General features: G+C 35.5%; 1 protein-coding gene across 6 annotated transcripts in view; it reads right to left on the minus strand.

The window, feature by feature from the left end:
• GALNT13 (polypeptide N-acetylgalactosaminyltransferase 13) overlaps positions 1–8,698 on the minus strand; it is a 594,009-nt gene extending 585,311 nt beyond the window's left edge. For all 6 annotated transcript variants that reach the window (XR_006680924.1, XM_004703815.2, XM_045299235.1 and 3 more), the window contains exon 1: positions 8,625–8,698. The gene's annotated coding sequence lies outside the window, so the exon portion shown is untranslated. The remainder of the gene's footprint in view (positions 1–8,624) is intronic.
• Between the last annotated feature and the right edge of the window lie 7,782 nt (positions 8,699–16,480).

The following is a 16,480-nucleotide window of genomic DNA, read 5'->3' on the forward strand; positions in this document are numbered from 1 at the left end:
TTAAACTTATCAGTCATTCTACTGAAAAAAGATAACGTCTGCCCCCATAATGGTTTACAGCCTCACAGGGGCAATGTGACTCAGAACTGAAAGGATGGCAGTGGATTTATTTTATGTCCAAATACCCTGCACGGTGTAAACAATTAAGATATTTGGTTGCTAACCAAAATGTTGGGAGTTGCAGTCCACCCAGAGATGCCTTAAAAGAAAGGCCTAGCAAGCAAGCCAAGTAGTAGGGAGATTTTTCCACACGTGAAATCCCAGAGAGATGAACCCTTCAGGAATTGTAACAGGGGAAATGATTCCCTGAGGGTACAGAAAGAGGAGCGGGGGCAGAAAACTGATATCAATGAAAACTGTATGACACACTAGAGGTGAACTAATTACAGAATGGCAAGTAAATGTATACACTGGATGGTGTAAGATATTGGGGGGGTAAGTTAGAATAACAATAATAATAATATTTAATATAATAAGAGTTCCTGTGGGGATAGGGTTGGGTAGGGAGGAGATAAAGGGGAGCTGATACCAAAGAGTGTAAGAAGAAAATGTTTTGAAAATCATGGTGGCAACAATTGTACAAGCATGCTTGATCAAATTGAACTATGGATTGTTATAATATCTGTAGAACTCTTAATAAAATTGAAATAATAAAATAAAGTTGAAAGAAATGAAAAAGAAAAAAATTGTTACATATTTAAAGGAAAGCCAAATATAACTAACTTCTACAAAATAACCATAAAACAAAGTGCACATGAAAGAAGCACACCAGCCTGTGTGATCATGAGGTGTCAATGGGACCAGGTATCAGGCATCAAAGACCCGGAACAAAAAATCATATTAATGTGAAAGAGGGAGAGGGCAGAGTGGAGACCCAAAGCCCATCTGTAGGAAATTGGACATCCTCTTACAGAAGGGTCACAAGGAAGACACAAGCCAGTCAGGGTGCAGTATAGCACCAATGAAACATACAACTTTCCTCTAGTTCTTTAATGATTCTTCCCCCACCCCCTAGCATGACCCCAATTCTACTTCACAAATCAGGCTAGACCAGAGCATGTACCCTGGTACAGATAAGAGCTGGAAACACAGGAAATCCAGGACAGATAAACCCCTCAATACCAATAATGAGATTAGCCATACAGGAGGGGAAGGGGAAGGTGGGGGAGCAAGGGGGAACTGATCACAGTGATCTATATATAACCCCCTCCCAAGGGGTCAGACTACAGAATAGTGGGTGAAAGGACACCGGTTAGTGTAAGACATGAAAAAATAATAATAATTTATAAATTATCAAGGATTCATAGGAAATGAGGGTAGAGGAGAGAAGGAAAAAAATAAGGAGCTGATACCAAGGGCTCAAGTAGAAAGAAAATGTTTGAAAATGATGATGGCAACAAATGTACAAATGTGCTTGACACAATGGATGGATGGATGGATTGTGATAAGAGCTGTAAGAGCTCCCAATAAAATGATTAAGAAAAAAAGATGACACAATAAATACCCAAGTCATTTGAGCAGGTGACGATATCCATATAACTTAAATATATACCCAAGAGAAATATACGTGTGTGTGCATCAAGAAACATTGAAAGAAGGCAATAGCAACACTATCCATACTGATCCACAGCTAAAAACTGCTTAAGCATCCACAGACACTAAAAAGAATAGGTGCTATTTTTATAGATGGAATAGTATCTAACAATTAAAATTAATGACCCACACAAAAATAATGATGGAGCTTATAAATATAATCTCAGGCATAGAAACCTGACATAAAAAATTCAAGTTTTATGATTACTATGTACATAAGCATTTAGGGATACATGCTGAGATGTTAAAATTATCAAAGAAATGAGTATCACAAAGGTCAAGATAATGTTATCATCTGTCGGTGAGTTGGTTGATGAAATTAGAAAAGTGGCAAAAACAGCTTCTAAGAAGCAGAAAATGCACTATTTCTTGACATTTGTAATAGTCAAATGGGTCTTTACTGGTAAAAATCTTTACTTTGTAACCTCAATACACTAAAATATGCAATAAAAATCTTAGAGTAGTTTTAACTTCAATTATATTTATAAACTGAAAATTGTTTTAGATGAAGTGAATCATTAGGATAACTAGCTTTTATTTATACAATCCATTTAACATTTACAATACGCAGATGAGATAGTACTATTTGATCACATGTCAGTGGTGAAGCAATTGGCACACCAGAGAAAGCTTACTTAACCCACAGTCCCATAGCTAAAAGCAACAACAACAAAGGTCTGTCTGTCTCAAATTCAAACCCATACAGTATGATTTTAGAAACCATAATCTGCAGTAGTACATTATACTACAATTTGAAGGGAAAAAAAGACACTCCCTATGTTGAGTGCTATTTTTTCCCCTTGTCAAAATTATTGTTTAGAATGATAGGTAAACCAAATCTAAAATATTGGCCTTTCCTGGACTCAGGACAGTCAATCTTTAATTTAGGACTCTACTCTTGCTTCATTTTAAGCTCTGCTGAGGGAGGAAATCATATTAAGATGGCATATTTACTATTCTAATTTATAATCGAGTAATATCATAAATCACGCTGCTTTCCAGCACAAGTGAAAATATACAAGACATGCATCACTAGCCATAAGGGATATCTCCCTAAAGGTCAGGAGATTGCCACCCTCCTCAGTGCCTCTGAGGGCTAGGAATCGGGCTGCTAGCTAACCACAAAGTAAGTGGTTCAAAGCCAAGAGCTCCTCTGTGGGACAAGGATGATGAACCTGCTCTCCTAGAGATTTACAGTTTCAGAGACCTTACTATAAAGGGTCACAGTGAGTCTGATTCATTCTAAGTGTGTTCATACAATGCTCATAAAATCATTCCTTTGAAAAAAAAAATAGCTAACTGAGTTTTCCAGGTTAACAGAATTGGAAAATAATATTACCAATAGTCACAGAAACTGACACCCCACCTCTAAAGTTTACCGCTTCTTTGGCTAGTTCTTTGGGGACCGAAATCAATGACAGTGGGTTTTGATTCTGACCGTGCTCAAATACCAGCTCTGCTAGTTTCCAGTTATGTGACCTGGAATGATTTACTTCATTAACTCTTTTTCCGTTTCCTCTTGTGTAAAGTGAAGATGCATCGTAGCTTTATTTTACATCAGGATTTATTTTAGAGTGGCTGTGAATCAGAACATACTTGATGCCTTGATGCCTGTGGGCCTAGCTGTGTTCCTGGAGTTTGTTAAATAAAATAACAAATGTAAAGCCTTTACAAAACAGCTTGGTTTTAGTAAATACTATACAAGTGTTAATTATTAATATTATTCCCGAAACCTATTTCCATCAAAATCTCAATTGCATCCATTCCTTCCTCATTACTTCCACTATGATGACCTACGGTAGTGCCCTTGTCCTTCTTTCTACTAGTACTTTTTGCTATTTTTGGATGTTTATTCCAACTCGCCTTGATCTCATGTTTACAGCATAGAACTGCCCCACTGGATTTTCAAGGCTTTGAGAAGCAGATTGCCAGTCCTGTTTCCCAAAGTCCCTCAATGTGGGTTTGAACCATGAACATTTCATCACTAACCACTTGCACCACCAGGGCCTCTTGGTCTCTAAGTCTGCCAGCTGCAACGTGTTAGGAAGGTACCACCAGTCTAATATGCAAAAGAGAAACTTTATTTGTTGTGCACAGAATTGGCCCTGACAAGATATTTATCTTTACATTTTTTTAAATTGTCCTAACGGTTAAATTCAAATGTCTTACATTGGTTATCACTTCCAATAGGGTTCAAGCTTTATTTTCTAGTATTAACTATATCTAGTCAAACATAAGAAATGTAGTTTCTGAATGTATTGCTTTATTATTCATTGAATGTGAGTTATGCCTTTTCATCTTGAAGCCTGAGTATGCCATTTGCTTTCCCTCCTATGCTAAAATTTCCCACTCATATCAAGACATAGCTCCAATGCAATTCCTATGGTGAAACTTTGGACTGATACAATTCAAGATTATATCTCCTTTCTGGTAAATCTTTTAATGGTTTATGTTTTCCACAGGTCTCGACCTTTTATTATTACTTTAGTTATTTGAAAAATTTTTTATTATCTTGCTTAGTTTTTACCATTCTTATGACATAATTCACTATATCGACGGCTTTATTTATGTCTATCAAAACTCCAAACTCACTGCCATGGAGTTAATGGTGATTCATCCAGAGTGCCCCATGCCAGAGCGGGCCTGGCCCTCTGGGCTTCTGAGGCTGTAACGATTCACAGTAGAAAGTCCCATGTTTCTCCTAAGGAGGAGATGGTGGTCTCAAACGGACCCTGAGAGCAATTCTTGTCTTTCTTTTCTATTTTCTCACCATGGCTCATATGGTGGAGAAGATGGCAATAAGTATTGATTAGATGGGATGAAATAGAATTACAAAATGAAGTCCCTGCCTTTGTCTTCCAGAGACCAATACTGAAAATTAAGAGTAGAAGTAATCTGTAAACTCTTCCCTCTCAGAAGTAAAAGAAATAGGAAGTACAAGACTTAAATCCAATTCTATATTTATGATCTTTCAAAAGAGCAAATGGTTAATGAGCTCACCTTTTAACTGAAATACTGAGGCTCAGGTCCAACATAGGCACATTTGAAGAAAGTGCTAGATATCTATTTCAAAAAAGAATCAGTCATTGAGGAAAATTCTTTTACTCTGACAACTATGGAGTCATCATGATTAAGAATCTCTACTCTATAGTAACTGGTATTGGCATTCTTTTAACTAAGAATTAAGTTTGAAAATATAACCAAAATAAAATGTTGAACATGTTCATTTAGTAAAGTGAAATGGCATGAGATTCAGAATAATGTGTTGCCTTAAGTGTAATAGGCTAAAAATTACTCAAGGAAAACTGCCATTGAGTCAATCCCAGATCAGAACTCTAAAGGACAGAGTAGAAGGGGCTCTGTGGGTTTCTTAGACTGTAACTCTTTGTGTTAGTCTGGGTGCTTTAGAGAAACAAATCCACAGACACTCATGTATAAGAGAGAGTTTTATATAAAGGTTAAGTGTGCATCAAGAAAACACCCCAACCCAGTGCTGCCCAAGTCCAGCATTAACCCATATGTCCAACACCAGTCCACAAAGTCCTCCTTCATCTCACAAAATACACACTATGACACCAACTGCAGGAGGAAAGACGAGTCAGTGAATGTGTAAGCATCTCAGCGATGGCGGGGTCTTCACACAGGTGCTCCAGCACCCAAGGCTGCATCGGGGTAGGTCCATGTGGCTTCTCCTCAGGGATGTCTTGCAGGAAGTGAGCCTTGCGAGCTAAAGCAGGGAACTGGCTAAGGCAGCTGCACCCTGGTCGGACCATCAGAAAGCAAGAGACCCGAGAACTAGAAAGGCGAGGCTCACTGAGCCATCTTTCCCTCCGCCCTTCAATTAACCCACAAGTGTTTATCAGCCAGGTTGGCACAATAAACTAACTACCTCACTCTTTAAGGGAGTAGAAAGCTTTATCTTTCTCCCTCAGAGTGGCTGGTGGTTTCAAATGGCTAACCTTGAAGTTAACAGCCCAATACATAACCCAGTACACCCCAGGAATCCTATTAAGATTAGTAAAGAATTGAAAAGGTACAGGAAGCTTCAGGGTAGCCAAGGTGTGTTAAAAAAAAAATCACTCTAAAACCCAAGAAAATGGGGAAAAAGTCTTTAAGTCAAGATGAACTCCCTCTTCCAAACTTCTCTGCACTACATGGAATGGTTGAAGGCATACAAGAGAAAAAGTGCAGTCACTTCTGATAAGTTAAAATTATAAAGGATGGCTTCTGCCCTCAGAAAGAGCTTTTTAATTTGCTAAGTTGTTCTTTAATCATTCACCAAATTTTAGGGCAATTAGTTTTAGATTGTTAAGTAATTCTATTGACAATGCAAGGCAATTGTTATTTCTTTTATTTTACTTTAAATGTAATCATAAATGACTCATCTACTAAAGGCATGCATGGTTTTATGAAATGAGATTTGAAAACAATGTTTTTATACAAGTTAAAAATGGAAAGATCAGCCAGAGATCCACCGTTCTTAATACCTAGGTTAAGAGGATAAAGAAAAGCTTTAGAATTAGATTAGCCTCAAGCTTCATTACCATAAGGAGAGATTTAAACTTTCTGTTGTACATTTCCTCATATGAAAAATGGAGAAGGAAACATATATACCTAATGCATGACATTATTGCTTAGATTTACTGAGATGTTTATGTAAACTGTATGAGACAAAGTTCATACTTTATATAGCATTCTTTTCATGAATCCTTCAGTTTCTATGAAGTGTTTAATAAAGCCATGGGTATGATTGTTCTAACAAATTATTCTACAAGCCTGCCAACTATTTTCTTCATTTAGTTTTATGAACCTGCCCTGTCTCCTTCAAGGTAAACGTTTAAGACTCCACAGGTACTTCATAAGTGCCATTTCTCTCCAGAAATATACAAATACACACTTTCAATCTTATTTCTATGGTCAATAAACCAAATATATATAATGTACTATACACATACGCAATAAACAGAATACACACACACATATATATCTTCTGTATTATATGTGCAGCGCTCAGCTACCAGTCAAAAGGTTGGCAATGCAAACCCACCAGCATTTCACAGGAAAAAGATATGCCAGATTGTCTCTGCAAAGATGACAGGCAGCTTTGGAAACCCCGTGGGACAGTTCTATTCTGCTGAGAAGTCACTATGAGTTGAATTCAACTTGACACCAATGGGTCGGGTTGGGTTTTGTATACAAGAAGGGGAGTAAAAAAATTGGGGTATAATTCCATTATGTTTTAATTCCATTTTTTCATGAACTTTCTGAAGCCCTCAATTGAACACATAGTTTGTTTCTTCATGTAGGTACACATAAATATTACTTGGCTCAATGGTTTATCTGAAGTAAAAGAAACTATTAAATCATCTTGCTCTGTTTATAAAACCTTAACTTTTTATCGTCTTGAGCAGTCAACAGTATCCACTAAGTACTTATGTTGCATACGTTATATGGTCTGATTATGAAATAAAGAGGTTTGATTCTCAAATATACTTGAATTAATATAATATGTCCAAATTAACCAATGATAGTTTGATAAATGCTAACATTTACTTCAAAGTTACTTAGAACTAAGCCATGTATTTTATTTAGATTAACTCATTCATCACAAATGTAGTAGATCCAAACCTTATATCTATTTTATAGCAGAAGCACTACACAATTTATTCAAGATTAGATAGTTAAAAAGTGGAAACAGCTAGGTTTTAAAGCTAAGAAGTCTGAATTTAGAGTTGGATTCTTAAATAACTACAATACCTTTTTTAAACTAGGTACATTGGGAGAAAATGTACAAACACCAATACTGCCATAATTTTTTCTATATTTTTCTGCAAGTTATATTCTGAAATTGTCCGTTAGATAATCCCATATCAGTAAATCAAATCAAATCCCAAATCAAATAAAGTGACAAAGAATGTAAGACTCAGACTCCAATTCTATGGACCCTGCCAATTTTGAGATATAAATCATACTGTCTAGTTTCGTTGTTGTTGTTTTCCTACATGAAAGAGAACTCAAATAGCTGTAGAACTTTCATTAAGAACACCTTTCATCAAAGAATAGCTTAGATAATTCTAAAAGTTCTTTCAGACAGCCACATTTTCACTTATTTCTGAACTAAGTTAAAGCAGTCCAAATCAGAAATTGTAAGCCATCATTTGGAACAAAAGTCATGAAATGATAAACAATAATAAAAATTTTAAATCTGGAACATATTTAGATAAACTGACCGAAATTTAAATGAAATCACTAGATTGGGTTAAACTCTTAATTTTCTGGTTTTTGGATCAAAATTAGTTATTTTTTTCTAAATGATTGCTGGAGGCAACATTTAGTAAAGTCTTGTTTTCAAAGCCAAGATTCATCCCTTTCAAGAGATAATGAACAGGCGATTACAACTTCCCAAGCCTCAGTTTTCATTTATAAAATCGGAATAGAAATTAGGAGGGTTTTAAAAATATTTTTAGAAAGATTAAAATAATAATCCTACAAATTAACTTGATACATAGCAAAATTTAAATCAAACCAAACCTACTACATGCACTCCATTCTGGTTCATAGTGACCTTTAGATAGAATGTCTGAGACTGTCAGTCTTTACAGGATCAAACAGCATCATCTTTCTCCTAAAGAGATAGTTGAACCTCAGACATTAAGGTTAGACATTCAACATACACCCAACAGTGCTATCAGGGCAAACCTTTCTGTCATTTTTTTTTTAATATCACTATCGACAGTGGTTAATATCATTAAGCATTCTCTTTACATTTTTCATTTAAAGAATATGTGATAAACATTATGTGCTATAGACACAGAACAATAATAAAACCAGGCATTTAGAAACCTTGAAATCATATACTTTAATTCAGACTAGCAAATAGCTTATCAAATTTTTATCTTTTATATACATTTTCCTTCAGTATTCACAAATGTCAAGAACTGTAAATAGAAATGTGTTCTTTTATGACTGTCTGCCAAATTCATTCAGCCTCACTGAAATTGAGAGGGAAAATAAAAATATGTATTACTTACTGTATATGGTGCTTGGCAATTTCAAAATGATTTGCAAACATTCATCCTCAAAATACTCCTACAAAATGCATCTGTGGAAGAAGCAAAAATCCCAAAGAGTAAGCAATTTGCCAAGGTCACAGGAAAAAAGAATCTAGACCAACACACACTCAGACTCTAACGTAGGGAAATAAGGATTTGCAAACATACTACTAGCAAACTATAAATGGGCTGATGAATGCAGTATTCCCAAGTACATGCAAATATTCTAGAGATCAGTCCAGGAGGGGACTGTTAAGTAGGAAAACTCTCCATTGGCTTGAGAATTATTTCAAAGGAACACTCTACAAGTTCTGCCACAAGAATGGCAGAACTGAGGAAAGCAATTTTAAAATATGAGATGTTTACACATAAATTTATCTGGAGAGCTAAGGGATTATTCAAATAATTCAAGTTTGCAAAATGTCCTTTTATCTGATATATGTAGATAACTAAGGAGAAGTGAATTTTGCTTTACTTATCCAGAGAATTGCGCCAATTCACTTTGTAACTGTCCTTCAATTCTAATTGATAACCAGACACCGTGAGAAATTCAGGTATGCCATTTGCACTTATCACAAACCTCCAATCAGATTTGATCTCTGTTTTCCTGGAAGTCACTGTAAGTACAATGTTATTTCATCAAAAATAGAGGTGGGCTTCTAGAAAGACCATATATTAATTACATTGCTCAAAATATTCTCAACTTAAATGGCTCTTATGTCACTACGTTAGTGCCTTATAAAGGAATTGTTTAAAAGAAGCAAGATAAAATGTAATCTCATGAAAATTACCCATAACTCTTTTAGAATGTCGTTTAAAATCAATCATATACACGATAGACAGTACAAATAAATATTACCACTAAATATGGAGTACATGTGAGAGCGAGAATATTTGCAAGAACATCACCTTTCATCATTACACCAGAGAGATTAGGTTTTCATAGCCCAGCAGAAACAGCAGTTTACTAATACAGGAAAGGTGCTCTTACACTCACCCAACCCGATGTAACCATATCAACAGTGCAACATGCAGAACAAGCATTCTAAGTAGAAAGACTAATTTACCTTCCTTTGATGTGTGAAAGACACCACCAGAAAGGCAGTGAGCTTTCCCTGCACAGAGCTAAATGATTTACTGACGCTCAACAGGGGGTCTCTCCAACAAGAGGAAATTCTATATAGTCAGTAAACTTATAGTGGAAGGACAAAAGTCAAAAAAGGATTTATCTTTACAAATGGAATTCTTCCATATTTAAATAGAAGATACTAGTTCAATTAGCATATGGTATTTGAAGAGAATTATGAAGGTATAAAAGAAGCTCATCTGCATACTCCTTCATCCATTAACATATTAAACCCGCAGGCAAGAAACTGCGGCTGACCCATCCTGTGGCTTGCCTGTTTTGACAACGCCAGTGGGCAGTGAGACTGAGGTCACAAGTGGTGGGTTTCTGACACTCTGCTCCTGGCTACAAGAACCCGTTACACGGTGGCGTCCAGAAGGGGGATTGCCAATTGGATGGCTGATAAACCATCAAGCCTCATTACTGATGTGTTTTGTTTGTCACACCGCATGCTGTAGAAGAGTTCACTATTTAATAGTAGGCTAATTCTCATAAGAATTAAATGTCTAACTTTTTTAAAGAGAGACAATTTTATAGAACTGGGCTTGCAGCTTCCATGTGGGCCACAGGAAGAGGTCTTCCACTCGAGATGGCTCTCCGTACGATCTTTTTGCAAACTGTCTTCTACTCTGCCAATTTTAAGATTTTGCTCATGATCCAAGCTTTCTTTTATCTACCAACAAAGTAAGTTCTCTCTGCTCTAAGAAGTTATAGAAAATATTTTATTGATGTCTAAAAAAGTGCATTTCATCAGTTGAAGGGATTATCTAAGACTATTATTTTTCACTGGACTTGTACAATCAACCCATTGATTATTGTTTTAATCTATACATGTGTGTTATAAGGGTTTGGTTTCTAATTTCCAAATATTTAGATATATATTTGGTCATTTTAATGTTAACAGAGAAAGTAACAAACACAATGAATTGGTATATAACCCAGAGTTCATGATCTAAATTAATTGCTTTACATTTATCATAGATATGTATTCCAGAAAAAAAAGTACTTTGGGGTTGATATATCTATCCTTTGATAAAATATTTAAATGCTTTTAAAGAAAAGATAAAAAACCTTCCATTTAACTAGATTAACAGTATTATGAAAGCTTTTACCACAAAGGTGAGACCATGAAACCCAAAAACTCTGGTTACACCACGGCACACTGCAAAGAGTCGTGAAATATCAACATATTTTACAGACTGTTTACAAATCAAGGACCTTGAATTTCTGGGTAGTTGTGGTAATAGCAATTTCTTAGATCTGAAACTCTACATATCCTCAAACATAAATCTATATATTTTAACATATGTATTCCTACATATATATATATACTTACAGCCAGCAAAAAGAAATAAAAACACACAAATCCTAGGCCTTCGATTTAACTGTGAATTTGAGAATAATAAAAATGTCAAATTATCTGTAAATAGAGACTCAGACAGAAATTCTAGCAGAACTATCTTTCAAGCTCCTACCAGAGGCATTTCAGAAATATAGAAAGGTCCAAAAACAAATTTTTAAAAAGAACCAAGAAGTGCAAGAAAACATAAATCCTAACAGTGACATAAAAAAATCACTTGAAGAAAAAAATGCCTGTTTGACTTGTAAAGATACTGAAAGAGTATGCTGGCATATTAGCACACTAAGTACACAGAAGAGACTTAAAAGCATACAGTGTTTGAAGTGACAGGGTTTGTTTTTTTTTTCCGGAGAAATTTTAAAAATGACAGGACCATGACAATGGGTCACAGACCCCAGCTTTTAGAGTCTCCCACAGACCAAATGGGGGTCAATTACACAATAAAAATAGCTATTACAAAAGATTAAAATCACTAAAGGAAGACACCAAGCAACAGATTTTTTAAAAACATGTATTTTGGAAAAGAAAAATGTCTCTTTAAAGTGGAATGCCACCCATCAAATATAGATGAGCTGATAGTGTTTCACGACTCATTCACTGCTATCCAATCCATCCCGACTCATAGTGACCCTATAAGACAGAGTAGAACTGCTCCTTGGGATTTGTAAAACTAAATCTTTACAGGAGCAAAAACTATCCCTCTGAATAACTGGGGGGTTTGAACCTCTGACTATGCAGTTAGCAGCTCAACACTTAACTCATTATTTATCGATCTATCTATCTGCCATAGAATGGATGCTAACTCATAGTGACCTTTTAGGACAGGCTAGAACTGCCCCTGTGAATTTTCGAGACTAACTGTTCAGGGAAGTAGAAAGCTCAGACTTTCTCCAGCGGAGTGGCCCAGGGGTTAGAACTGCCCATCTTCAGGACAGAAGCCCAGTGCGTACCCATGACACAACCATGGCTGCCTCTTTAATTCATTGCAAGACCAGAAGCAGTATTAAGGGAACACTAAAGTAATAACTTATAAAGTAGAGGGGAAAAAGTGTATTAGCACTTATGGCTGAAATTGTATGACAAAGTTTTTCCATAAGGCATAGTCACAGGAAATATGATTAATGATATGTATAAATAAATATGTATAATTTATTAATGATAGGAAAAATAGTGACCAGTTGTAGAAAAAATCTGGGAGACTACTTTAAATAAGTAATAGATGTCAAGGGCATCGATAATGAGAATAATACATGTCAATGTCTCTAGGTATAATGTACTGAGAAGAACAGAACATCATTGTGGGCCACACTGACCAAGCATGCATACAGCTGATTATAATCATGAGAAACATAGGCAAATCTAAACTTATGATGCTCTACAAAATATCTGACCTGAGTGCTTCAAATTTCAAAGTAAACAAAACTAAGGAAAATGTCCACATTACAGAAATTTACTCTTTTTTTAAATCGTTTTATTGGGGGCTCATACAACTCCACATTTTTCACCATCCAATTTATTTCAAACTTTGGAATCCTGTAAATCTACCACAAATTTAGCATCTTTCTTAGACAGACAATTCCACACCTTGTTAGTCTTAATTTCTAGAAATGAGTACAATTAGCATTCTATAAGCATCCAATAGGTTTGTCTGGATGCTTACTTGGCAAGTATCAAGCGATACTTCGGTTTTCTCAAGACTACATTTTCTCTACTGGTTGATGAGAACATTGTGTAACAAAGAAACTAAACCTTACTGCAGTGAAGATACAGGAACTCTGGCTTCTTCTAATACTTAAGTCCTGTCATTGGGTTAGAGAATAAAATTAGATTAACTCAACGGTGATTTACTTCTTCCAGAGTCATGCTGTTTGTCACTCCCACTTTCCCTCTCCTTTGGGATATATTAAAATCAATTGTCCTTTTGATTTATTCCTCTATTTTCCTAGATATCAAAGCAAGGTCAATTAATCTAAAACTTTTAACGTCATCACTAGTCTGTCTGTCTCTGTCTCTCTTTCTCTCTCTACCTTACATTTTCCTTTTTACCTTAAACAGCATGAAGCTGAAATTCATGGCCTTTTCTATTACAAATACAATTTAATAATGGTCCTGTGCTCATTTCAATCATGGATTATGGGACAAATCAAGATCTCCTGATTAGTGTTTTAATGTAATTTTCCTGCAATTAACATATTATTGTACTATTAACTTATATTATTATATATTATATTCTATATTCATTCTATAAACCAGGATTCATTCTATAAACCAGGATGATTCATTCTATATTCATTCTATAAACCAGGATTAAATCCCTCAGAAGCACCTTCACCAAGATCCTGGACACCCTTGCCAATTGACCTGTGACAAAGTGCATTGTGGCAGTCTTGACTTCAAACAATTTCCTTCATACCTCTTTTATGCCCATGCAGTTGGGAAGAAATCAGAGACCTATTTCTTAACTCATGTGGGTTTTTCAGTCAATCCCTGTTCCTCTTATTTATTTTTTCCATTGAATGTTCAATCAATAAAGAGTTGACCAAGTGCTCAACAGATGGTTTCTGCCATTGCTATTATATGCCATCAAGCTGGCTACAGTCAGTAGGGAACCCAATGAGCATAGCAGAAATACCCCGAGGCATTGCTGAGGCTGGAATCAGTCCAGGACCAGATCTCCAGAACTTTTCTCTCAGAACCCCTGGTGGGTCTAAATTTCGGATCTTTCAGATGATAGGCAAGGGCTTCACTAGGGCAATATGAGGACTCTCTATGCATAGTCCTTTCCTCACCCGTGCCCACAAACACATACTGAAGTAGTACATTTTCTATACCTTCATTTCACTCTTTCCCACTCTTTGGGAAAAAATGTCACCTTTTCTTTCAATATCTATATTTTCACTAGTGTTTCCAATTCCATGAAGTTGTTCTAAGAACTAGAGATTCAAATATTCATAATCAAAACACAATCACAGTAGTCATTTATAATTGTAAAACCAGAAATATTTAATCATCAGGGATCAACAAAGTAAATGGTGGTTGTACATATGATAGAAATACCATCAACTCACAAAATTCATATTAGTAATATTATTTATTCATACGCAGAAATAATAAAAGAGGGCTTCAAAAAGCTCATAGAAAACTTAAATTCAAAGATAATGGAATTTTTGCATGAACTTTTGAAGATACATGGTTTAAAATATATATATTTTCTAAAATTATAATAGAGTGGCATTTGTGTAAATATATATGGATATACATATATATGAACACATATCTACATATATAGATAGATATACATGTTTTCATATAAATTTAAAGAGATTGGCAGGGCATGACTATATATATATGCTTGACAGAAGATATTTGTATATGTGTCTTTATCGTTACTACAAATCTTTACTATATCCATGAATGTAGTATAAAACAGAGAGCAAAGCCATGAAAATTCTTATACATAACCAAACACTTTGGAAGAATGAGTCGCAGGGCTTGGGGCTCAGAACCATTGTCTTGGGTGATATTAAAGTCAATTGTTTTAACACAGTTCACAAAGACAATGTTGTACAACATCCTACTTTGGTAAATAGTATTTGGGGTTTTAAAAGCTCATGAGAGGCTGTCCAATATACAATTATTATACAACTGGTCTCTCCCCAGCTGGAGGAAAGCAATTGAAAGACATATAGAAACAACTACAGTGATGCACTAATGGTCCACACAAACATCAATCTCTACAACCGGTAAGCCAGAGGAACTACATGGTTCCCTGCTACCATTACAAAGTGCTCTTCAAAAAAAAAAAAAGATTACATTAGAAGTTCCTTGATATAATGATAGAAAATGTTGAACAAAACTAAAATCATCAGAGACCACTGTCTTGAAAACTCTGAGAAGCATGTTTCTTCTTATTCCTATTGAATCACTGTGAGTCAAATAAGATAATGTTAATGGGTTTGGTATTACCGGTATAAGAGCATGTTAGGCTGGGTAGTCTAGAGAAACAAATCCAGTGAGACTCGATCGTTATAAGAAACAAACCCAGAGACATGCAACTATGTGAGAAGTAATTCCTTATCAAGAAGGCATCCTAGCCTAGTCCAATTTAAGTCCAGAAGTCTGAAATGAGTCCATAATTCCCTCCTCAGACTCACAAAGCCACATACAATGACACAAATGCATGAAGCTTTTAGGCCAGTGCAAAGTCATGTGGATCCAAGGTCCGTGGAAACATGGTATGGCTCCAGCAGCTCCCTGGGTTGGAGGCAGAGTCCCAGTGAGCAAGAAGGTGAAGGGTCAGAGAGGAGGGGAGATTCCCTATTTCCCCCCTTATAAGGCCACACCCCCAAGGAAGAACCATCAGGCTGTGACCTGATTGACAGGTTGGACTCCACCTCTACACTTTCATACACCTTCAAGTCGACATACTACTACCTACCACAATGAGTTTGGGATCAAATTGACAATAGCAACTAGAAAGATCCGATACATAACATTCAGGGCAGTGAGTTTATGTTAATGCGAGAAGAACAACTTAGAAAGGAAAGAATGAATGCACAATTCAAAGAATTTAATCAATGTCACTGAACTCTACTTGAAAAAAATTGTTGAACTGGTTGGTATATGTTCTGCTTTCTATATTTGCTATATCAACACAAATAAAATAATGTATTTTTTAAAAGAGCTAGGAGCTAGTACAGACAAATAATGTATTTTTTAAAGGAGCTAGGAACTAGTTCAGGCTTAATTAAGCAGTAAGATGCAGTTTTCAAAAATGTTAATAGAGTGTGATTTCTTCATATGAAGTGAATGGGCCTCACAATTGCTTTCTAAGAGAAATTATCTCGTTCCTTAGCTGTTATGTGTAGACATAAAGATTGAAACTCTCATCACTATTTGAGTATATGAGAATAATTACTATATCACTCTATAGCTACAAGGATCCAAGATACAGATATTATAAATCCACGCATGGACTGTGAATATCAGGACTTCATTTTTTTAAAAGAAAATGAGTAGTCATTATTTAATGCTACTATGTGTAGGCACTAAATACAACTTCTGATATATATTATCCAAAAATTGCAGTAAGTACAAATTAAAATTTTCTCTATCGTGGTTTTAATGATTATTGAGCTAACAAATATTAACTTTCACATGTCAAATCATTTAAAATAAAAAATGTTCTGAGATTCAGTGGATAGAAGCAAAAAGAATTAACATTTAGGATACCATGTCAGAATGATGGGGGCAACAAATGTATAAAATATGCTTGACGCAATGGATGTGTATATGGATTATGATGAGTTGTATGAGCCCCCAATAAAATGATTTAAATAATAATAATCA

This window comes from Echinops telfairi, unplaced genomic scaffold (assembly GCF_000313985.2).
Source record: "Echinops telfairi isolate 266 unplaced genomic scaffold, ASM31398v2 ScPeMD7_4;HRSCAF=17, whole genome shotgun sequence".
NCBI lineage: Eukaryota > Metazoa > Chordata > Mammalia > Afrosoricida > Tenrecidae > Echinops > Echinops telfairi.